We start from the raw sequence: 23,813 nt of genomic DNA on the forward strand, positions 1-23,813 counted from the left end.
CCCATCTCACTTAAGAGGCCGGGGGCCAGCACTGTCCAGAGACACTTCCGGGTCACGTGGCCAGCGTGACAAAGCCGCATCTGGCGAGCCAGCGCAGCACACGGAAACGCCGTTTACCTTCCCGCCAGTAAGCGGTCCCTATTTATCTACTTGCACCCGGAGGTGCTTTCGAACTGCTAGGTTGGCAGGCGCTGGGACCGAGCAACGGGAGCGCACCCCGCCGCGGGGATTCGAACCGCCGACCTTTCGATCGGCAAGCCCTAGGCGCTGAGGCTTTTACCCACAGCGCCACCCGCGTCGCCACAGAAAAGGTCCTGTTAATTGCAGAGGTTTGCCTAACTTCTTCATATACAGTGGGTTGTGAACGTGATCTGTGCGAGACGCACGTCCGCAACACGCAGCGGCGCATCTGCGCATGCATGGGTTGCGATTCGGTGCTTCTGCACGTGCGCGACTGCCGAAATCCGTTCCAGTACTTCCGGGTTTTGGCGGTCCGCAACCCGAAAAAACGCAACCTGAAGCGTCTGTAACCCGAAGTATGACTGTAGTGGAAAGTAGAGTTGGACCTCCTTAGACATCTTAAGAGTCAGAAACTCGCATGGAAGGAGACATTCCCTGAGAAAATCAGCACCCATAACCAGCACTTTGAACTGGGCATAGAAACTAAATGGCAGTCAGTTGAAGGGGAAATATGAACAAACTGATCTGCCCTTTTCAATAGGCAGCCTGTCACATTCCTCAATAGCCAAAATTATTGAATCCAGGTTGGATTACTGTAATGCATTCTCTGTAGGGCTGCCTTGAAGACAAAATAGAAACTTCAATTAACTCAGAATGCTGTTGCTACAATGTCAACAAGACCCAGGAGGTGGGTTCTTATCCCACCCACTTCACTGGCTTCCTGTTCACCTCCAGGCTCAATTAAAAATACTGACACAAGACCTACATGGTACAGGACTCCGGTAGCTACTAGACCATCCTCTCTTATATCAATACACCCGTGTGCCAAAATGTACATCCAAGAGCCTTCTCTGGTTGTGTCCTCCATCTGAAGTAAAGCAGGTAGCAAATGAAAGAGTGCTTTTCAGGATTCGTTAACTGTCCCAAGGGAGGCTTACATGGCTCCTACTTTGCTGTCATTTCAGCACTAGGCAAATAACTTTTTAAGCATTGCTGACTTCTAGTTTTTAATTTTTGTAAGCTCCAGTAGTTTATTACCGACTGGAGCTCTTGTTCTGTGCTGTTGCATTATTTTTCCCCAAAATATGTTATTTATTTATTTATTTAAAATATTTTATAACACTTTTCCTTTTAAAATTACAAAGCATACAACTGAACAGCACAATGTAAAATTACAATAAAATCAACATGTTTATAACAACCACCATAAAGTAGTAAATCCAAAGCAAACAGATTAAGAACGAAATGGTGCTAATTGACAGCAAAAGCTTGGGAAAGCAAAGGAGTTGTCAGGAGGCACTGAAATACTATCAATGTGGGGGTTGCTGTAACTCAAACAGAATATGGTTCCTACGCAAGGGCGCCACAACAGAAAAGGCGCTCTAGACTGTTTGCACTTTTACAATTTAAAAATATTTATAGGCCACCATTTAGAGCAGTGGGTTATGAAAGTGGGGGCTGCAGCCCCCTGGGGAGCGGTTTGTTTATCTAGGGTGGCACTAAGAGGCAAGGGAATGACAGGGAATGATTATCAAACTTCAAAAAGATGATATCACTGGATCAGGTTCATCTATTTTGTTGAATTAAAATTAATAGTTTTAATTGGATTTTGAATAAATATGCAATTATTTGTTACCGTTTTGAATTTTATTGTGTTATTTTCTGCCTTAGCAGGTTGTCCAGACAGCTTTTCTCAATAATGCTTTTTACAGGGTGGGGGCACTGAGGACGAGTTTATGGAACCAGCAACCGGCCCATCAGCTGTAGTTTCCAAACCATATTCAGAAGCAGAGCTACATATAATGTGTTGCAATATTCTAACCTAGAGATTACCAGAGCATAGCCAACAGTAGTTAGGCTACTCCTGTCCAGATAGGAACACAGCTGGGCCACCAACTGAAGCTGATGGAAGACACACCATGCCACTGAAGCCACTTAAGCCTCAAGCAACAGCAAAGGATCCAGAAGTACCCCCAAGCAACGTACCTGCCACTTCAGAGGGAGTGTAACCCCCTCCCAGCCATCCAGTCTAGGGAACCACCCACTAGCAGTGTTTCAGTCTTAACTGGATTGAGCTTCAGTTTTGTTGGCTCTCATCCAGTCCATTATCCAGGCAAAGCAACGGTTCAGCACATCCACTGCCACACCTGCAGATGTAAAGGAGAAATAGAGCTGTATGTCATCAGCACATTGCTGACAATGTACTCCAAAACTCGACTCAGTGGTTTCATGTAGATGTTAAACGGTATAGGGTATAAAATTGAACCATGAGGAACCCCGCATTGAAGGTTCCACAGGTCTGAAGAGCACTCCCCAAGCATCACCCTCTGGTAATGATCATCTAAGTAGGACCAGAACCACACAAAGCAGTGCCTCCCATCCCTAACTTGGACAGCCACTCCAGAAGTATATCATGGTCAATGAACGGTATCAAATGCCACTGAGAGGTTGAGGAGAATTAAGAGGGACACATTTTCCCTGTCTCTACCCCAACAGAGGTCATCATACAGGGTGACCAAAGCAGTTTCTGTGCCAAAACCAGGCCTAAACTCAGATTGAAATGTTTCTACCAAAAGCGCCTAGATCTGTTTCTATCAAAAGCACCCTAGATGTGGTTCACGACCACCGATGCAATAACCTTGCTCAAGAAGGGGAGATTAGCAACTGGTTGGTAATTTTAGATTTTCCAAGTCCAGGGAGGATTTCTTAAGGAGTGGTTTCACCACTGCCTCCTTCAAACAGGTAGGGACCACCCCATCTTTCAGGGAGATATTAATCACCTCTTTGGCCTAGCCAGCTGTCCCCTCCCTGCTACTTTTTTTTTTTTTTTTAGCCAAGAGAGTTAATGGCCCAGAGCACAACGGGTTGCCCTGACTGAAGCATGCACCTTGTCCACATCTTCAAGCCTTACTAACTGAAACTCATCAAACACAACAGGACTGGACTCTAGACACCATTTGATATTCATCTGCTTTAAGTCAAGATCCCAGTGGATGCAAGTGATTTCCGCCCCCCCCTCAAAATGCTTTGGAAACAGGTCACAGCAAGCTGCCATCAGTTCTACTGCCTCCTTCAGGCCAGACTGTAACAGGCCCCATACTACCCAGAAAAGCTGTCAAACAGCACAATGAGGATGCAATGGCCTCATTGCCAGTAGGTAGATTTGATGATGAGCTTTCACCAGCATTTGACTGCATTTTCTTCCACTCACATTCAAGCCATCTCCAGGCCCGTTTCCTCACTCTAAGCTCTGGAGTATACCAGGGAGCAAAATGGGCTCCACAAAGCAGGAGAGCCTACTTAGCACACTACTGCCTTTCGGGGAGGAGGTGTGAGGGCTCTAGGACCCTGTCAGAGCCTCACACCTCCTTCCCAAAGCTCAGCACCTCACCTATCAGGCTTTGGGAAGGGCTGGGGGGGGGGCCTGTCAAATTTTAGCCTCATACTCCCCATGGATGAGTTCAAGGTTGAAGTACTATTACAGCCCACTTGGTATGAAAAGTTGGACTGCCCTGCTCTAGATCCCTGCATTTCCTGCAACAAACAGGGAGCAGGATTAGATGGGCTACAAGGCTTCCTTCAGCTTTATGATTCTATTCTTTTTATCTGCAATTCACTTCTCAGAATAGAGAAGGATGCACCCAACCCTAAGTCCTTGTTTATGTCTCGGTAACTACTGCTGGTTAGCTCTCCAAGCCCTTCAAAACTTTTCTCTATGGCACATCCATTCAACTTTCACACAACTGAAATTCTCATGTGCAGTCAAGTCTGAACCACCACAATACTGAGCTAATGGAAGCAAGGGGGGGGGTTAATTTAACTGCAAGATCAAAGAACAGAGGCAGCAAACAGTGGCTGGGTAGAAAAGGAAAACAGCATGAAATGAAAATCCTGCCATCCCTACTGCCACTTCACCATGCACAAACACCAACCCAACTCCTGTGACAAGGCCCAAGCTCTCTCCCCCCCCACCACCACAAACAAGCTTTTTTTGGCATAGCATCAGCCTTCCAGGAGACAGCAACATTCAAAACCACACATCTGAGACATTTTTGCTAAGAGAGTGCTGCAACCAAATGAAGGCCCAGAAAGATCAGGTTCTTGCACAAGCCTAGGACAGGCAGCCAATGAGATGTTCCCAGGCACACAGATGTCCTCCCTAGTCTGCAAAGCAAGGCAGCCCTCCCACATGCCACCTTGTCGTAATAACTGGAAATGATGGGAACTGACACCCCCTCCCCATTGTTTTGGGAAAGAAAGTTCTTTGATTGAGGCTAAAGGCAGAAAGGAAGAGTGTTTGTCCTGAGGCCCAATGATGCAGAAGTTACATGCTTCAAAATTCCCAGAGGAAGCTGCTGCCTCTCTGGAGGCTCTTAGATTAAAGGCACTTCATTAGTTATTGTGTATCCCACCCTCCAAAAACAGGCAACAGCAGGGCGGGGAGGGATAGAAGAGTTGCTCAACCCCAAGTCACATTGATAAACTTTGCAGACTTTCAGATAAATGGTACAGTGGTACCTCAGGTTAAGTACTTAATTCGTTCCGGAGGTTCGTACTTAACCTGAAACTGTTCTTAACCTGAAGCACCACTTTAGCTAATGGGGTCTCCTGCTGCTGCCGCGCCGCCGGAGCACAATTTCTGTTCTTATCCTGAAGCAAAGTTCTTAACCTGAAGCACTATTTCTGGGTTAGCAGAGTCTGTAACCTGAAGTGTATGTAACCTGAAGCGCAGGTAACCCGAGGTACCACTGTACTTTCAACTGCCTGGGGCCCTTTCTCCTTCTTAGAAAGCTCCCCCCACCTCAAACTGCACCCTCCAAAGAAATAGTTTCAACTAACATGACACGTCTCAAGTCAGGTTTCTTGCTGTTGCTATCACATAGCACTACCTATGCTTCCTGACTGACTCTAACACTAGACTAAGCCACATATCCCATAAAACTGAGGAAAGGCTTGCTTCTGTGAGGGTAGAATGTAGTTTTTTTATCTCTATGTAAAGCAAGGAAAAAGTTGCCCCAACTCTCAAATATACTTTGGGGGGGGGGGGGACTACAAGAAGCTGATACAAAAAGAAGCTTTTCAAAATTCAGGAACAGCCACTGAGTCAGCCATCTCTAAAACAGGCCCAGAGAAAGGAGACAATCTAGGAAGCATGGCAGCTGACAACCACATAGCATCTAGCCCTGCCCTCTCCCTCTCCAACCACAAGCTGAACTGGGCAAACACTCCTCAGCCCTCACCCAATCCAAGCAATCTCCTACCCTACAGTTCCCTGCTAGTTCCCTTCCAAGAGACCTAAGGCAACAGATATCAATGAGAGCACTCTATTCAGAAGAGCCATGTATTGCCCCCACCCCCTAAAAAAAACCCCAATGTTCATTTCAGAGAAACTGAACAGAGCACAAACTCTTAAGGGGAAGTGCCCCATACCTCCTGAAGAGAATGTTCATGCGTGCAAGAGCAAGGCCCTCACCTCTACTTGGCAGGATACTTCTGTCCAACATGGGGGAGGAGCGTGCTTCCTCTCTTGTAGCAATTGCTTTTACTGAGCAAATGAAATGTCTCTCAACAAAAACTTAAGAAGAGAAAGCACAACGAAGTCTGGAACAGGGCCACATGACTTCATTACACTGGACCCACCTTACAGGAAAATATGTGTGAACAACACAAAGGTAAATCACCTAATCCAGACCCCTAAAGGAGGGCCCCTTTTCACTGTGACGTTCCTGTGGAGTCATGCAGCTCACAATACTTCCCTCTTGTGATCCAAGATGGTGTGAGGTGTCAACCTGCACAAATCCAGCAGGGAGAAAAAAACAAAAAGATTTTTGCAGTTCCATCATCTCATGTCAGAATCTTTCACTGAAATAGAGGCTGCCCTGCTTTCTAATGCATTACTAAGTTATTAGACTGGAAGGTATTATAGCGATGATTCTCCAGGCACTGTACAGAACCCCAAAGTGCCAACAGTGCACCTGGATGCACCCCATGCCACTTCCAGGGCATGCAGACTGCCTAGTCCCCTACTGGCACTCTATAATTGTCAAACCACAACAGCACTAAAGCAAGGAAGAGCAGAGGTGCATTTATCAGGGAGTATATAGTTTCTTGGGGGACGCGGGTGGCGCTGTGGGTAAAAGCCTCAGCGCCTAGGGCTTGCCGATCGAAAGGTCGGCGGTTCGAATCCCCGCGGCGGGGTGTGCTCCCGTTGCTCGGTCCCAGCGCCTGCCAACCTAGCAGTTTGAAAGCACCCCCGGGTGCAAGTAGATAAACAGGGACCGCTTACTAGTGGGAAGGTAAACGGCGTTTCCGTGTGCGGCTCTGGCTCGCCAGATGTAGCTTTGTCACACTGGCCACGTGACCCGGAAGTGTCTCCGGACAGCACTGGCCCCCGGCCTCTTGAGTGAGATGGGCGCACAACCCTAGAGTCTGTCAAGACTGGCCCGTACGGGCAGGGGTACCTTTACCATTACCTTTATATAGTTTCTTATGCTGTGTTTAGACGCTTTTGTCTTGTTTGGGACTGTATTCAACAGACTTCCTAATAGCCTATTTGCTCTCCAGCTACTTTTGAGCTTTGCCCACAGGCTCAAGGCTCCCAAGACCTATACCTATTTTTCTAATCATAACAAACCCACAGATTCATTGCCAGAACCAGCTACTCTGACCACAAAGGTGATCCAAGGTGACTTGAGCACCACTGGGAAATATATATTCTTCCCCTCCCATCAAAATAAAGATCAATTAAACTACAGCTTCAAGTATCTTTTACTTAATGATTCCCCTGAAAAAGCCCCATAAGAGTAGAAATAAGGGTGGCTGGACTAGAGAGATGAAAGAGGAAGGGCGACATGACTCCTTTATTAGGAGGCCAGAATCCACAGTTAATACAAAAAGGAAACTTGTGCTGCTCTGACTCCAAAACCATTTTTTCATGCCACTCAAATGTTCCCTGAGGGAGAAATCTTGGGAAGTACAGCTCCAGCTGATGAAGTCACTAGAGATGGGCAGGGCCCTTAAAAAAAATGTAGATAAGGATCATTCTCAGTTACAAGTGTGGGTTATGCAGCAATGTGGGACAGTAAAAAATCCAGTGCTTCATTTTTCCATAGAATTTTTTTTTAAAGCATTTATAAACTGCTTACTTTTTAAAAAAATCTCTAAGCAGTCCACAACATAAATGCAATAAACAGTATCACTAAAACAAAAATACAGCATAAAACTGGTAAAGCAGTAGTCTTAAAGCATATAAAAACAAAAAACAGGAATTCGAGGAATTCTAACAATTAAAAACAAGTTCTGATTCCAAGGTCACAGAAAGCCGGGGGGGGGGGGGGAGAGAGAATATGTGTTTAACAAGAAAACTGAAGCAAGTTTCATCCTCCATTCTTCAACCATTAATTTCATCCTCCATTCTTCAATTCTTCTTGCTTCCATTTTTGGGCCAATAGTATTCTTGCTGCTGTTACTGCATATAAAAAAAGCTTACTTTCCTTTTTATTTATATTTATATCGTTTCCAACAATACCCAAGAGAAATGCTTCTGGTTTCTTTATAAATGTATATTTCAACATTTTTTTCAATTCATTATATATCATCTCCCAGAAGCCTTTCACCTTTTTACATTCCCACCACATGTGATAAAATGTTCCCTCTTTTTCCTTACATTTCCAACATTTATTACTTACTTTATACATTTTTGCTAACTTTACTGGTGTAATGTACCATCTATACATCATTTTCATCACATTTTCTTTTAACGCATTACATGCAGTAAATCATTCCAGAGGTCCGTTCTTAACCTGAAACTGTTCTTAACCTGAAGCACCACTTTAGTTAATGGGGCCTCCTGCTGCTGCCACACGATTTCTGTTCTCATCCTGAAGCAAAGTTCTTAACCCGAGGTACTATTTCTGGGTTAGCGGAGTCTGTAACCTGAAGTGTATGTAACCCAAGGTACCACTGTACTCTGGTAACCTCAAGGATAAATTTCTGCAATGTGTTATATGTAGGGGCTGCCTCTGAAGACAGTTCAGAAACTTCAGCTAATGCAGAATTCAGCAGCCAAGTTGCTCACCAGAGCAAGACAGTTTGTGCATATTACACCCATCCTGGTTCGACTGCACTGGCTACCAATTAGGTTCCAGGCACAATTTAAAGTGCTGGTTTTGACCTATAAAGCCTTAAACGGCTCAGGACCGCAATACCTCAAGGACCACCTCTTTCCATATGAACCTACCTGGACCCTGAGATCCCCTTCTTAGGCCCTTCGTGTACATCCTCTCTGAGAGGTCCAAAGGGTGGCAACACAAGAACGGGCTTCTCTGCAGTGGCTCCCCATCTGTGGAATGCTCTTCCCAGGGAAGTTTGCCTGGCGCCTTCATTATACACCTTTAGGCACCAGGCAAAAACTTTCCTTTTTAACCAGGCCTTTGGTTGATTTGATTATCATCCTATGCCCTCTTAAAAAGTGGGGGGGGGGGGTATTGAGTTGTTTTTATTTTGATTATGCATTTTGTGGTTTTATATTTTGATTTTATTCTATGAACCACCCCGAGACCTCCGGGTATAGGGTGATATATATATTTATTATTATTATTTATTATTATTATTATTTCAGACCAACCCCAAGGGAAGCCCCACACTAAACTGATCTAATGTACTCTACCTATTTATAATAATTTTCCATTTCACAATTTATAACTGATAATGAATGGATTCTAATAGCAAATACAGTAATAGGCAAACTTGGCAGCTTGAAAATTGCTAGCTTTGTTTACTGAATATAGGATACCATAAACTTTTCTTATTCAAAATTCACTGCAAAATCCCACATTTCTGGTTGTACATACCCATGACTGGTGATATACAGACACTTTGGGTCATGGAAATTTCTCCCATGCACCACAGTAGCTACAGTTAATGCTCTAGTCTACTATAGTGAGTGGTTGTCTATACATCCCTAGCAGCATATTCCACACTACATTCAGTTGTATGTATGAAACCAGAGTGGATGCCACTGATCTTCCCTTCCTTACAAAATCCAGGCACCCTGCCACATATGCATAGAAATGTTTCAGAAAGAAAAGCAGGTGAGGTACTTCTCATGCCCAACAGCATACACAACCCAGGCACCTGAGGATCCATGCTTATAAAAAGTAAGTTCACAAAAGTAAGTTCATCACCATTAAACAAAAGGGCTCTGAAAATGGAGCCTTGCTTGGTTCTCAGTGGAACCCACAACATTCCTTGGGCAGAGAGAACTAGCTGCAATCTTGGGAACATAGTTAAGTGGAGCCAAAGGTTCTGGACAGCTTTGAGCCCACACCAATGGTAGTTCCCAGTGCATTCCTTTGTTTATTTAACAAAAAATATATATAATACTTTGTAAGAAAACCTCTAAGTGTTTTACAAAAATATAAAACAAAATATCAAAATTATCAACAAAAAAAGTTAAAACGTTTTAAAATATTAAAAAGATTATTTTATTTATTTTCTTACATGGAAGTGAATGGCTACCAGCTATTTCGAGGGCGGGGATAAAGTGCTATACCCTTGGGAACAACACCCATCCCCATAAGAGCAGGTACCTCTTCCTCTACTGTCAAAGGCTCTGGGAGTAGAGGGGCTCCAAGTTAGGCCTGTATAACGCAATACACACACAGAGAATACACACACAGGAAACGCCTTCTGCTCTGAGGTCTCTGCAATATACAGGCTCTCCCTCCAGTCACTCAACCCTTCATGATGTGCTGGAGAGAATAGCCAGTGACCAACAACCTCTCTGTCATCCTTAACCAGGGACTGGCTTCCACAGTTGGTGGCCCAGGGGTGGGGGAAGAGACAGAATAGATTTTGCCAGTCGTCCATGCACTGGTAATTTCCAATTGCAATGTGTTTTATGCAAGTAGCCTGGCTTTCAGAAGTAGTTTCCAAACACCAGGGGTGAAACTAGGCTATATTTCACCCAGGTCAAAAACGCAGTTTGGCGCGCGCACACACACGGGGTGGGGGTGGGGGTTGGGAGCCTTAATGGTACCCTTCTGAAAGCTTCACCCAGGGCAAAAAAACCCCAGCTAGCCCCCGCCCCGTAGCTACGCGATAGCCACACAGCAGGTCCAGACCACAGCTGTCAGTGTTAATGGGGACTTCTCAAAATATGTTAGATCCCTACTTACAGAACTGCATAGACTTTAGACTGCTGATGACCTCTAAGGCCAGGATACCTAAAATACCACCAACTCCCATATGGATCCTTCTATGTGTTGAGGTCATAGTTAAAGGCCATGGTCTGTAACCAGAGCAAGGGCCTTTTCTGTTCTGGTGCTATCCTTTAGAATCCCCACCCCAGCAAGGACCACCTGCCTCCCCTTTCTTTTAGATAGCAAGTGAAAACAACCACATTTAATGTGCCCTTGAAGCCAAGTGGGGGAATAAATTTATTGAGGAAGATGCACGCTGTTTGCATGACTGTATTTTGTTGGCCAGCCTTGCTACTGAGAATAAAGCATTTCTCACCAAATTCAACACCAAGACTACTACCACCATCAACAGCTACTAAGCCCATAGGCAGGGCAGAAAGACCAGTCCTTCCAAATGAGCACAGCTCTGGTAAAAAGGTAAAGGGACCCCTGACCATTAGGTCCAGTCGTGGCCAACTCTGGGGTTGCGGCGCTCATCTCACTTTATTGGCCGAGGGAGCCAGCTTCTGGGTCATGTGGCCAGCATGACTAAGCCACTTCTGGCGAACCAGAGCAGCGCACGGAAACACCATTTACCTTCCTGCCAGAGTGGTACCTATTTATCTACTTGCACTTTGACATGCTTTCGAACTGCTAGGTTGGCAGGAGCAGGGACCGAGCAACGGGAGCTCACCCCGTTGCGGGGATTCGAACCACCGACCTTCTGATCAGCAAGTCCTAGGCTCTGTGGTTTAACCCACAGCGCCACCCATGTCCCTTACAGCTCTGGTAGGGGCCAGCTAACATGGAATACCATCCCTTGCTGAACTCAGAGATGAGAATGGCCCAACTCCTCCTCCTCCTCCATTGCTGCTCCCGATCAACCAATGCACAGGCTGGACTGTGAAGCCAGTCCTGGTCCTTCTTTGCCTGGTAGCTGTTTCCACCAGCGTTAAAAGCTGCTTATGCCAGACTGGAGAATAGCAGGACTAGGTTTCAATAACTGGCTTATCAAGTCCAGGATTACATCTGATCTTAGAGCAGAAATGAGCACTGCTACTTGTGAAGCCTCTCTCTACCACCCAGACACATTTGTCAAATTTCACAGGAATGCAAGTAGCTAGAAATAAAATAGACAAGCTGAATGCTGGCAATGAGGTTTTAAAGGGCTTTTACTGTGTAGCAGGGGCTGCTGTCTCACACACAGAAGACAGCACAGTAACTGACAACTGAAATGTCAGGTTGTGTGAAAGCATCGTCACAAACAGCCCTGTAGTGTTATAGACAAATGCTATTAGTACATAATCAATTTCCACTGCAGGTTCCTGCAGTAGCTACAATATACCATCTTCTCAAGAGAAATTTGATGCACCAGAGTGAAGACAGACAACAAGCGTTCATCTAAAACTGATCCAAACAACCACGCTAGGGACAAGGCCAAAAACTTGAATTTTCAAGGTTGATGAGTACTTGAAAATATGAATGGTAAGAAGGCAAAAGAATTTACAAGAAAGGTGTCAGTTTAGCAGGATAGAGTAAAGTCAAAAGGAATCTGACAAAGCCAAATTTGCAGCAGGCTATAGCTATGCACACACACACACACACACACACACGCTTGATGACTGGTCTGTCACCCAAGTCACCACAAGCTGGAGGTTGGCATCTGAATTTCCTCTTTTCTAGACCTGTACCATTGTGTGGAACATATAGCTGAGATGTGCCTGAGAGCACTGCTGCCCAAGTGTGGTCTTCCTGAGGCCCAAACTGCCTCCCCTAAGAGCTTTATGTAAATTGAATCAGGCTCTCAATTTGCTAGCATGCAATGGGGGGGGGGGGGGGAGAGAATCACATTAGACATCAACAAAGCAGAAGGTTAATTTGAAGCTCCCAGCCCTGCTGCTCCTCTGCTCATCTCTCCCTCAGCGCCTGCTCTTCTTGCTGTGCAAAGCCTGACATCTACAGTTCTGTCTGGCACAGTGAGGGGCTCTGATACAAGGATGGTGGGTACACAACAATCAAGGGCTCCTTCAGCAAGCATGTGCTTTCGCTCACAAAGCCAACCGGGCTCTACCAAACAGGACAAGGGGCTTCAAGTCTCCCCAGCCTATTTAGTCCTCAAATTTACCTGGGACTGTGGAAGCTTTAGAGCATCAGTCACCCCATTTTGCATCGGCAGAATGCCCACTGCCCACCTTCTTTTTTAAGAGGATAAGGGCTCACCCCTCCCATTCAGAAGACACTCCCAAATGCTCTTACGGCTCATCAGCGCTAAACTAGAAAACCTCTAAGGATTCTCCTGACACTTTCCCTTCTGCAAGCCATTGTCATATGCAGTCTGCTTCTTGCCTTTCTCTACAAATCCAACCAGCTTCTTGACACACTCCCACACACAAGAACTACTGTGCCTGGAGAGACACTTATTCATCCATTGCAGGTCTCTGTCCATTTCTACAGAACTCAGTAAGAGAACACCAGTAATGCACCTGGCTTAAGGAGCAGGATGAACACTGGTATATTTTTGCAACAGTTGACTTAGGGTTCAAAGAAGAATCAATTTTATACCTTGAGCAATAGAGACGCACTCTTAACCACCAGCTGACTGATACATACATCATACACTACAGTCTCTTCTCAGAGGTCTCCCGTGTACTTCTGATGGAGTAAGAAAGCTCAGGGGGAAACTAAGCAGACCACAAAAAGAGCTCAGGCAATGAGTGAGCAACACCCAGGACTATATCTAAGAACAGATTTTCCAGGGCACAACTAGCACTATTAAGGAATGTCCAGAAATTCAGCAATCTACAGGATTTTTCTGAGAACTCTTTTCCAACCCTACCCCAAATTAGAATATGCATCCAAACCCTTAGCAAAGTGAAATGCCTTCTGAAAAACACACACCACAAAATCCAAGGATTAGAGCTATACGTTCTTCAGCCACTTGGGAACGAAACTGTGCAATTAAGGGTGATGTGAAATTTAACTGTGCAGCTTTAATGTTTAGTTAACTAGGTACTTTCTGCAGTTTGACAACACTATCCAAACAGCTGACCAAGATCCCCAACTCATTAAAAGGATGAATTCAGAAGCTAACCACCAACAATTCCCAACTCAAGAGCATGGCCAAATACAAGTCACCAAACCCACTTCTTTCACTTCAGAGCCAGAAGTGGAAATAGCCACCAAATCTCCAGGATATAGATTGTTCCAGGCATCCTGCAAGCTCCTATAGTAGGCAAGCGGGTAATCCAGCAGTTGCCATGGCTATCCTTTTGCCCCTTGAAAGCAGATCTTCCCAGCCTGAAAATCCAAGGTGGAAGAAAGTTTAAAGGGAAACTATGCACCAGCTACATATTATAGCACCCCACGAAAACATATACAATATTTCCCTAGCTTTTATCACCATTGTGCTTTAAGTTGTGGTTGCTGTGGAGATAACCACTTCACTGACTGACAGTTGTCCTGGGGGAATTCGCAAGAAAATGTGCCCATGGTTGAGGCCTCTTTTCAGTGCCAGAACTCTAACCCAAAACAACAAAGCGGAACTTGAGCACAAGTGGACCAGACAATCCCTTTTCTCCTCTCTTCCCTAAGAGCTCTCTAGAAGGTCGGCCATTCTCTTTTCAAACGATGCCAGCTGGGTTTTTCCACACACCCACTGTGTGCATACTGACTCACTTGCAGAACAGCCCCTCAACTAGGTGACAGTGTTCATTAGCCTCCAAATTTTTATTCTTAGGTATATTTTCCCAGCACAATTGAGTTTATAGCTATTTATCATTAAAAAACAAAAAAGTGAGTGATAACGATACATAAACAATGGTGTACTATCACATTACAAGACACTTGCTTAGCTTCTTAGCTTTTACAGACGTGTCACCCCAGCAGCTCTTTGTAGGTACAGACTGTGGTACCAAGCCCACCCCAGCACTACACAGCATCAGGATTTCCCAGACAAACCACTTAATCAAAACCACGAGTATTCACTGCACAGGGCCTGTATGCAGATGTTTCGATCCCCATTCTTCCATCCTGATATGTTCATCTAACAACAACTGTATTGTGGATTGGTTACTTCAGAAATGTACAATCTCAGGGCGAAAAAATCAAGGAAAACAAATCTGGTTTTGAAAAGACTGGTTGAACAAAGAATTTCTCACCTGGCTCCCTTTCCCTCCCTTCACAGTACAAAAGTACAGGGTAGAAACACAGCCTATAGGATTGCAACATCAGGGAGAAAGAGAACAGAATTCAGAAAATAAGACAAAATTAAATCAAGACCATTCTGGAAAATTTATCTTAATTAGCAAGACTCTTTTTTCAGATTACACTCAGATTGCACTGGCAGGCACCTTAAATTGCTTAGTTCACTCCTGGGAGAATTCCAAATACAAATATGGGTAAAGAGAGGGTCCCATGAACATCCGCCCTCCCCCCAAAAAATGCGGAATGAAGAACAAGAGAGAAAATAAGTCTTTGCTTTGTTCAGTCATCTCAATTGCCACAACCATTACACTGGTAAAGCTGTGTTGTTGTAATGAGAGATTTTGAGTTTTCCCTCCCAAATTGTCTTTCTGAAAAAGCCCAAATTTGTGCTAATCAATGCTGAGTTACCACACCAGAAATACTCCAAGAATAATACAGCTGCCTCCTTGAATTTCCAGTACCAATCTCAAGCCGACAGAGCAGGGGGATACATGCACTCATCGGGGATTACAGTGTTGAAACATACGCTACCCAGCGCTTTAAAATCAAGTTAAGACACAACCCTGCTCATGCCTTTGTAATGCAACACATTCCTCATAAAAAGCGAGTGTGGTAATCGAGCAACAACAATGCAGGCCCCTATCCAGGCACCTGCTTTGGAGGCAGCGGTTCCTCTACAGCTGCTCAACTACTGGCCAGTCTTCTTTAAGGGAATCTATTCCATTAACTTCCCTCAACTCGAAATGCCACAAGATCATAAGGACGGGGGGGGGGGGGGGATAGAAAGTGAGAAAGAGGAAGAGTTTAAAAGGCTGGACAAAGGTCTACACTTTTTATCCGGGACCAAGTGGCTCCCTGCTTAATGTGCACCAACAATAACCATGGGAAGGCTGTGTGCGGAGATTTCTTTGGTATGACTGAAAAGCACCTTAGCTCAGTTCCCGGGAACAAAAGGCCAGCACTATGGAAAGTGACCTGGGGTTTTCCCATCAAGTCAAGTGTCAAGGCCACTTCATTTTCCCCTCTGCTCAGATGCAGAAAAGCAAACTTCCTAACAGCTCTTCTTCCTCAGAGCCAAATATACAGAGAACATTTTTAAAATTAAAACAAAGCAGCCCTCTCAGACGCAGAAGAGAAGCTGCTTTTCCTTCCCGCAGTTCTTCGTTGCCGACAAACGCCTACTTCCAGGCAGAGAATAGTCCGAGTGTCAGAGTTGATTTTACTCTCTAAAGAAAGTCAACTGACCAAAAGCAAAGGAGAAAAAATGCATTTTATGTTCAAATAGAGACAAGAAACAGAAGTGGAGGGAGGAGGGAGAGAAACCCTGAAACACTTTCCTTCTTTTCACAGCAGGCGCCCCACTAATGCTGGCCTCCGATTTGCAAGTGAATTGAAGTTGTCATTGGACCTTTAAAAAAAAAAGGGTGGAGAAGGAGAACAGAAGAGAGAATTAAAGATGTGGAGGAGGGAAAAATGTAAAGAAAGAAAGGGAAACTGAAATGAATCATTGCCTGACATGGCGGCCCAAGGACAAGCCACAAAGTTGATGCTGGAATGTTTAGCCAGACCCTGAGACCACAGAGTGATGAAAATGCACCACACGACCCTCAGCCTTTGAACCCAGAGCATGCTTTGCAATTGCACTTCCACATGCCTCCGCAGGCTCCAGCTGAAAACTGGAGGAGGCACAACAGTTCAAATAGGAAAGGAAATGACATCAGCAAACTGGAGGACCTGTTTAGAAGAGACCAAAACAAAACAAACTTCTAAATATTTTCCATAAAAGACCTCTCACAAAAAGCCATGAAACATACCAGTAACACAGCACCAACAGAATAAAAATAAGGGATTGCAACTGTCATCGTCGAAATGGGGGGGGGGGGGCACAAGTATGCCAAAGCAGAGGAGGCCGCAAGCTCTCCTCGACTGAGTTTTCCCTTCTGCTGATGTTGCATTCATATTGCTGTTTATAACCAAAACCAAGCCCAGCATTTCACTTCATACAGGACCAGACAGTGAAACCAGGTTGTTAATACTGTACTGAATTCTTAATACTGGCAAGTATTCAGTTACATAATAATAAAAGAGGCTGCAGCGGACAGCAATGCAAGGCCACACTTTGTCACTAACATCAAACAAAAAACAGGGCACAGCTGTTTCCAATCAGAGCTGATTTCAATGCAGGTAGTTTATGAAAAGAAAAAAAGAAAAATAAAGTATGGGTAATTCATTTGCCTCCTGAACGATAATCCTCCTGACAAAGGGTCCAAACCTCACTCCTGCGATACCCAGGGCTAGTATGGGAACTGTTAGCTACCTAACGCTGAGGAAATACATGTGCACAAAGCACACACCTATCTTTCTCACATACACTGATTTTCACATATAAAAACTTACTATATATAAGAATAGGTAAAACCACTAAAAATGTACAGGAGTATTTTGAATATAGATGAATAGAAAGTACACTTCTCAGATTAATACCAAGCTTTCATTGCTTTTCTATGCAATACCTTAAGACTGTAAATCTATAACCACTGCAATAATTTAGTGATTAAAAACTATGATAACATATTGTGTAACTGAAAACCACATAATGCCTGCCAACACTCCTCCTAGACATGGAACAAAAATACATAAAGTGTGTTGCTTGCAGCAATCTTCCCTCAGTTTTTTAACTGGAAGGGGGGGGGGTTTGCTCACATACACATCAGAAAACGGCTCACTACGATCTACATAAACATTTCAATTCGTAATAGCTTTAAAAAAAACCTGTTCCCCCTGTCCCATCTCTTTCTAATAAATGAGGACAGAAACATTCCTTTCTTTCTAAGTTTGCTGTAACTGGAATAGCTGGTCTTGCGTTATGTCCTACGTATTCAAAGTTGCTTTGTAACAAGATATGGAAACCAAACCTTATTTGCTTAAATTTCAAGGCTCGGGAAGGGGGGCTTCCCCCTCTTCCTGCAGCAAGATAAAAATTAAACCAAAATATAGAAATATTCCTCTAGGTAGCCTCTGCCCCTCCTAAGCTGCCAGCCTGTTCAGCTCAACGGCAGGATTCCTGGCCCCTGAGGAAGGCGTCCCCAAAGGCAGGACCCGACGACCACGACGAGCTGGGGAACGGCTTCCATGGGTAGTTTGGGCCGGCACTTCTCAGAACCCAAAACAAAGGTCTGGGCGAAAGACGCACTTGGCACCATCCACCGCAAACCCCCGGACATTTGGTCTTCACCACCACCACCACCACCCTCCCCGCGAAGACGACTCGGTTTGCTCAGAGGAAACAGCAAAAAAGAAAAAAGGAAAAAGGCGCAGTTGCAAATATTTAGATAAGCGCAGAACGACGACTCCTCAGCACTAAGCCAGCAAGGCACAGGGGGCCGGCCCCAGGGTGGAGTGGACTGGGGCGCGGGGGGGGGGGGGACTCCTGCTTGCAACTCTCCGGGTGCCCCCTACCTAGGCAGGAGAGCGCTGGGCCGAGGGCGCTCGGGGGCTCCGGTGACATGTCGGCAGGCAGCGTGCCTGGGCACCGCCTCCGGAGCAGGGGGTAGGGGCTGCCTCCCCGGGAAGCGCGGCGAGGAGGCCGGCGGAGGGGAGCCGCGGCGGCGGGCGGGCATCGCAGCCATTTCCCGGCCACCCTCTTCGCTGCCCTATCGATTATGCAGATGGGCCGATCAATCTACCCTCTGCCGAGCCGAGCGCCGAGGCACTCCTGCCTGCCAAGGCGAGGCAAAGCGGAGAGGCAGCCCGCCCGCCCGCCGGACTCTCCTCCGCGCCTCGCCGCTGACCGGCGGCCAGCCCAGCCCGGGCAGCTCCTTCTTCTCCTCGTGGGCCGCCTCTCTCTCCTGCCTGCTTGCGATCGGTCGGAAACACCTGCGAGGGCGAGGGACACAAAGTTTGCCGGGGGGGCCCCGATCCAGGCGGGGGGCTGGCCGGGCCAGCCCCATGCAAAGCAGCCCAGGCGGGGCGGCGGAAAAGTTGCCACTTACGCGGCTGGCGGCGGCGTCCTCCCTCCTTCCTCCTCCTCTTCTTCGTCTCCCCCTCCTGCTGCTGCTCCGGCGAGGCGGTTAATCCCGGGAGAAGGCGGCGGCGGCGGGGCTACAGATCCCATGAAGGCTGCAGGATCGGCGCGCTCCGAGGAGGAGCCCGGGGTGGCGGTGACGGGACGAGGCGGCGACCGGAGCAGGAGCGACGGGGGCCAGAGCCAGGCGGGAGCCGCTTCCACTTGCGTCGCCGGCGCTGCTGCTGCTGCTGCTGCCGCCGCCGCCGCTGCCCAGCAGCAGCAGCAGCATCGTTCTCGGGAGCGGGCGGGCGCCCCCCGGAGCGAGCGAGCGAGCAGAGGAAGGAAGAAGCGGGGCGGGCGAGCGAGCGAGCGGGGGGCCCGGACAGGCGAGCGGACGAGAGCCGGGCTGGCGGGGCGGCCGGAGCAGGAAGCGCCCGCGCTCAGATCTGCTGATTGGGGAGAAAAAAAACTCTTTGGATCTTTATTCTGCTAATTAGTTTCCTGCAAAAAATGGCTGATTAGTGCAGTGCGCATGTGCCTCATTACCCAGGCACGACGGGAAGGGCTAATTAGCCACCTTCTGGATCAATAAGATTCAGCCCAGGCGGCGGCGGGGGAGGGAGCGCGCGAGCGAAGCAGGGAAAGGGGGGGGGGGGTGGCGGCGGCGGCGAGGAGGAGAGAGGGGGAGGAGGCGCGGGAGGGAGCGGGCAAGTGAGGAGGGAGATAGGAGGGGGGCCGGCGGGGCAGCCAGGAGGGCCAGAGGGAGGAGAAAAGGAGGAAGCTCTCCCAAACCGGGAGGGGGGAAGGCGGAGAGAGGGAACGGGGACCAGTCCGGGCCGCTACCCCCCCCCCCGCATTCCATCGGGCTCCTCGGCCGCAGGGCCGCCTCCTCGTCCCCTCCCCCGCGGTGGGACGGGGCTGCAGCGGCGGCGGCGGGAAGTTGCCGAGAAAGTTGCTGCTCGGCGGGAGGAGCCCAACTTGGCCGCGGCCCCGATCCTCTGCCCCCGAGTTGGCCGGCTTTGCTCGTCTCGGGCTTCGGGTGTGCCGTCGCCGCAGGAGGAAGCAGCTGCATTCCTGCGTTCCCCACCAAAGGTCGCTTCTTCGCGGCCCCCGTAACGGGCTGCGCCGTTTCCTCGTGCCCCGCTGAGTCGCTTCGGCCAGCCGCCGGGTTTGGAGCCTTTGGAGGAAGCTTCCTCCCCGCCTCACCACCCAAGTTCTTTCCCCCCGGAATGGCCGAAGAAGTCCGGCAAAGGCGGCTGGCGTGGAAGTACGGGAGCCGCTGGAGCGGAGATCTTCTGCCCTCCGCCGCGCTTTGATTCCCTTTTCGGAAGGGCGCCGTTCTGCCTCCCCTTCCAGCTTCCTGCATTTCTGCTGGGGTGGCGAGGCCGGCTCTGGACATGTTTGTTTGCTCAAAGACAACCGGTAAACGGGGACTGCCGAATTGGGACAGGCACGCACCCTTCAGCGGCTTTTTCCTTTGGGGTTGGGTGGCTTTTTAGAACGTGTCGCAGCGAATGCACCGAACGAACGGAGCTTTCTCGGTATTTTAGATGCTAGCTAACAGATTAAAACTGTACGTATTTAATTCGAGACATTCTGCAACCACTATTCGTGTGTATGTAATAACAAGTATGCATAATGGTGAATGTATCCGTAGGAGGCGTGCGGAGGTGCCGTGTCTGCCTTGCAGATATTATGTGACCGCTTTCGGGTACTTGGTACCCACACGTTTGTTTTCTTTGTTTTAGTTTGATGGCAAAATGTTTTTTTAAAAAAAATAATTAATTTTTCTAGAAATGAGAGTGCTGGACGCTCCTGGGTTCATTTTTTCAGTTTGTCAACTACAGTTTGTGCCCCTCATCCCTGGGGAAGGAAATCCAAATTGATGATCAATCTGTGTAGCAGGAATGCCTCCTACTACTCTTGGCATTTGAGCTCTGCAGAAAAGCAACAGGGATGGGGGCCAAACCAAAGTGCTTGGGTTTTTACTAAGGAAGCGAGAGAACATCTTGGGAGGTGTAGGGTGTTTAATCTTGCTGCAAATAGAGTCTTATCCAGAGATCATGGGCAGCTCTTCCATCCCCAGTTTGTCTGTATGTGCCTCAGCCCAGCTAGCTGGCTTGTGTACTGCAGTCCTTCCATCTCCTTTCACATGTGGATTCTATCAGTGTAAACATGCCAAAGCACATCTGTCTGTACAATTAATACGATGATCCAAGCATCATTCTTTAATTGGCTTTCTCAGCTGTTCGCCCCCCTCCCCTTGCAGTCTTATTCTGCTCTGATTTCCAGATCTAAGTTGCCCTAAATAGAAGGCTGCTTTTACCACTAAGGCAGAAGAAGGGTTAATATGCAGTAGCAAAAGAGTGGTGTGCTCTGGGGCATTTTTAGCTGCCTCTGGAAAAGGTGTAGGGGAGATAATCAAAACCTGGCTAACTATGGGCTTAAGCTTTGGCAGGTGCCAGAAGTAGAGGTGGAAGAACAGCTCTGACTTCGAGGCAGGATGGAAGAAATTGGAAGCTTTCTTCTTCCTAACGCAGAAGAGAACAAAATTGCCCAAAATGACGTGGGCTCAATAGTATCTCAGAGATCAAATAGAGGTGCTTGATACACCTTGTGAACTGCTGTATTTTTTGAAGTTTTTGCCAGATGGGTATTAAATTAAAAAATACTCTTATTAATAGAGAAATGTTCCTGGGTGAGCAGACAGCTCACTATAACTGCTGTGAACAACTGAACACATACATTCAGAGAAAATGTGGTGTTAACACTGGAAAAAGGCGCATTGTAAGACCCCCCCCCAAAAAAATTAAATATTTGCCTAAAGAAAAATAAAAGAAATGACAAACTTTTCTTTTGTGAAATGGCTACATAGGTAGGAGCACCTTGTGAAAACCAGCAAGTTTATTTAGCTTTTTTTGTCTCTTAAGACAAAAGTGCTGGAAATAGAAAAGGTGAGGTGGGGATTCTTGCTGTAAGGCATTTGGTCTGCCAAGCACTGATTTGGCTGAATATAGTCCCCCTCTGTAAACTGAAGTAGGAGATCCATAAAAGTCCCAAACATGAATGAGACTGACTCTTCACTCTAAACTGAGTTATACAAAGAGATCAAACGGTAAAAACTGAAGTAACTTGTGGAATAAAAGCTATTGGGAATGCTGCAATGTTGTGGTATTTTCAGAAGTAGGACTGCCCCCCCCCCCCGCACCTGAATTAAACTGGGGAGGGGTACACTTAAGCCAGAGGTTACAGGATTGAAAGTTCTATTGGCTCAACTTGCCTGTTGCCTTGAGCCATGGTAAAGTTATACAGCCTTGGGGTCAATGGACTTGAGCTTCTTTTCTAAGATGTAACCTTCCTTGCTGGAAGACACCTCAGGGTATGTACAGTAATTTTGTTGTTGTTGCTTGAAAATGTAGCAAAGGAGCAAGAATGCAGCTTGCAAAAGTAAACACATCTAATGCTGTGAAAATGTGGGTCAACTTAGATGTATAGCCACTAAGCTAGCAATATATTACTTCTGTATAAAGTTCCTAACAGTTGCTGCTAAACAAGTGTTAGGCATGGTACTAGTAAACTATTTGAAGGTACCGTATTTATCAGAATTCCCATTCTCTCTGCTCCTTTGCAATGGATATGTGCAATCAACACCTAATACCAGGAGTATGCAGCCTTCTCAGCATTTCTTTTCCTAATTTAGCTGCACAGTCTATAAATGCTTTGATTGTATTTTGATTTGGAAATGTTCTTGTTTGAACAAAATCAACTCCACAGCACAGGGGAGGAAAAGGAAATGGCTGCTGTTAAATAAGTAGAGCTGATGTATTAATGTGAGGGCTTCACAGATCAGAAACTCTTGAGGGCTGCTTCCCTCTACATGGCAAGTCAAAGCAGCCTCTGGGGCTGAGATGCAGAAATGCCACTGGGATCTTAAGAGGGGAGCCGGAGAGATGGACTGTTGCAAAGCTCCTCAAACCAGAAGGCTGATTTATATCAGCAAGTGTGTTATTGCTTAAAGGGTTGTGACTCGGGATCTGCCTTTTTGTACAGAAAGACAGCAGAAGATCTGTTTACATTTCTTCTTGAGAGAAGTTTTCTCTAGCCTCTTCAAAGAGACTTTTTTCTTCATGAACACCCTATCCTCCCCCTCCCCCGCACATAGTATCGTAGTCAACAAGAATGGGTGGCTATCAGTGAATTAAGTTACGCCTCACCTTTCTATATAATACTGTACAGAGACATCAATCGGGTATTGTTTCTAGTCTAATATTCCTGTTATACTAATATTTGTCACTAACAGACCTTGTATGACAGCCGACAATACAATGGAACTATTTTATATTTAATGTGACATTTTTAATTGTTGGAGAAATATTTGCTAAATTCTTTCTTATTCAAAGTCTTTGCTTATACACAGCTTCAGTTGGTACTGTCTGATTATTATATTGATGTCAACTTAAAATTTATCCCAATAAGCACAGTTACTAAGAGTTTGCACTGTTTAAGGAAAATTAAGTAAATATGAATTTAAATTAAAACCTAGGATTGAATTATAGGCTGAAGGTGCAGTCACCCTTCCCCAGTACCATTCATATAACATGATTTGGTAAACCTATCAAATGATATTTTAAAAGAGTCCTTCTCGTGCCTAAAGCTACCTTCAAAGCCACAGCCTCACACACAAGACATCCTATAAATTAGAGTTAGATCCCTGGGTATATTTGCCTGCCTGCCTGTCCTTGTATGTAACTGGGAAATACCTGGTTTATTGCTTTTCTGCATGAAAACCTGAACCATTAAAAAAATTACACATATGTATTGCTATGGGGAAGCTCTTAATAGCCACTCATTTCATTACCTGACATGCAGATACCTAGCTGCACAACCCCTTATTTTTCAGGGGGATGAGTAATAATGTTTACAAAAGTGGCTTACAGAGACCCAGATTCTCCAACAACAACTCCGATCAACTGAAACCTGGATTGCAGTGGCATCTTCTCAGCTTTTTGGGTGCCAAAGCCAAGAATTCTGCAGGTGCCAAGCTTTGAGATGCCCCCCCCCTACCCACACCAGTTTTATGAAAGTCTGTGTCAGTACTGGACGTCTTCCCGTCTGTCTTTGAATGATTTTGCACACGTGTGTGTGTGTGTGTGTGTGTGTGTTGCTACTTTTTTCACCAGGTGCCTTAACTGAAAGGCAAGCCTAACTGGTCTGTACTCCGGTGCTATGGTCTGGACAGTGCT

The 23,813-nt window shown here is 46.4% G+C and overlaps 1 protein-coding gene across 9 annotated transcripts in view; it reads right to left on the bottom strand.

Annotated features, from left to right (window-relative positions):
- The window catches only part of ZFHX3 (zinc finger homeobox 3), a 176,311-nt gene extending 152,862 nt beyond the window's left edge, over positions 1-23,449 (bottom strand). For 4 of the 9 annotated variants that reach the window (XM_077931649.1, XM_077931647.1, XM_028739851.2 and 1 more), the window contains exon 1: positions 18,557-23,449. The gene's annotated coding sequence lies outside the window, so the exon portion shown is untranslated. Of the gene's footprint in view, positions 1-2,166; positions 2,328-18,023; positions 18,524-18,556 lie in introns of those variants that run through there. The other 5 variants (XM_077931648.1, XM_077931644.1, XM_077931645.1 and 2 more) reach the window with 3 other exon arrangements.
- Positions 23,450-23,813: the final 364 nt, after the last annotated feature.

The sequence above is a fragment of the Podarcis muralis genome, chromosome 7 (genome assembly GCF_964188315.1).
Source record: "Podarcis muralis chromosome 7, rPodMur119.hap1.1, whole genome shotgun sequence".
Classification (NCBI taxonomy): Eukaryota; Metazoa; Chordata; class Lepidosauria; order Squamata; family Lacertidae; genus Podarcis; species Podarcis muralis.